Raw genomic sequence first — 1,446 nt, forward strand, 5'->3', positions numbered from 1 at the left:
TCCTCTCAAGCTTCAGACAGCTGGGCTCAGTTAAAGATGTGCTTTATATGAACCCATGTCAGGGCCTGAAGTGTCTGATGGATCTTACCCAAGCTCTGGATGAAAGATGGTGACAGCTCAAAGCTGAATAATCTCTTTTTTTTTTTTCTTTTTGAGACGGAGTCTCACACTGTCACCCAGGCTGTAGTGCAGTGGCCCAATCTCGGTGCACTGCTATCTCCGCCTCCTGTGTTCAAGCAATTCTCCTGCCTCAGGCTCCCGGGTAGCTGGGACCACAGGTGTGCACTACCACGCCCAGCTAATTTTTTTGTATTTTTGGTAGAGACGTGGTTTTACCATGTTGACCAGGTTGGTCTCCATCTCCTGACCTCTGATCTACCTGCCTCGGCCTCCCAAAGTGCTGGGATTACAGGTGTGAGCCACTGCACCCGGCCAAAGCTGGGGAGTCTCATGAAGCTATGCAGGGTCTTTGCGGGATCATTCTCTGCTGATCTTTAACCCACTGCTTGTGTGGACTGAATCAGATCTTGAAGGAGGAAACCTGGAAGAAGGTATTAAAAGGGAGTTGCCCAGCCTTTCTTGCCTTTGCCCTTTGCATTCATGTCTCTCTTGCCCATCAAACATGAAAACTGTCTAGAGCCAGGTTGGCTCAGGCTAACCGATCCCTTCTTGGAGACAGGGATCAGTCAGATAGGTAAACGATTACAGGTAGCCCTGCTAAGTTCCATAGTGCGGGTGCATATTAGTTTGCTTTACTGCCATAACAACGTACCATAGGCTGAGTGGCTTAAACAACAGAAATTTATTGTCTCACAGTTCTGGAGGCCAGAAGTCCACAATCAAGGTGTAGAAAGGGTTAGTTTCTCCTGAAGCCCCTCTCCTTGGCTTGTGAATGGCCACTTTCTGTCTGTGTCCTCTCCACGTGGTCTTTTTGCTGTGTATATATCCCTGGTGTCTCTTTTTGTGACACCTCTCCTAATCTCTCCTGCTTGTAAAGACACCAGTCATATTGAATTAGGGCCCCCACATATGACTTCATTTAACTTCAATCATCTCTTTAAAGATCTGCAAGTATGTGCTTATGTATTTATTTGGAGACAGGGTCTTGCTCTGTCACCCAGGCCAGAATGCAGTGCTGTGATCACTGCTCCTTGCAGCTTTGACCTCCCAGGCTTAGGGGATTCTCCTCCCTCAGCCTCTCAAGTAGCTGGGACCACACCCGGTTAATTAAAAAAAAAAATTGGTAGAGATGAGGTATCACTATGTTGTCCAGGCTAATCTCAAACTTCTGGGCTCAAGAGATCTTCCCACCTCTGCCTCCCAAAGGGCTGGGATTATAGGCATGAGCCACCGTGCCTAGCCTCTATGCAAGTTTATAATCTATATGAGATATGTATGTGTACATATGTGTGTGTGTATGCGTATATACACATAACATACATACCT

The sequence above is a fragment of the Sapajus apella genome, unplaced genomic scaffold, assembly GCF_009761245.1.
Source record: "Sapajus apella isolate SASKATOON/1434 unplaced genomic scaffold, GSC_monkey_1.0 scaffold4, whole genome shotgun sequence".
Lineage (NCBI taxonomy): Eukaryota > Metazoa > Chordata > Mammalia > Primates > Cebidae > Sapajus > Sapajus apella.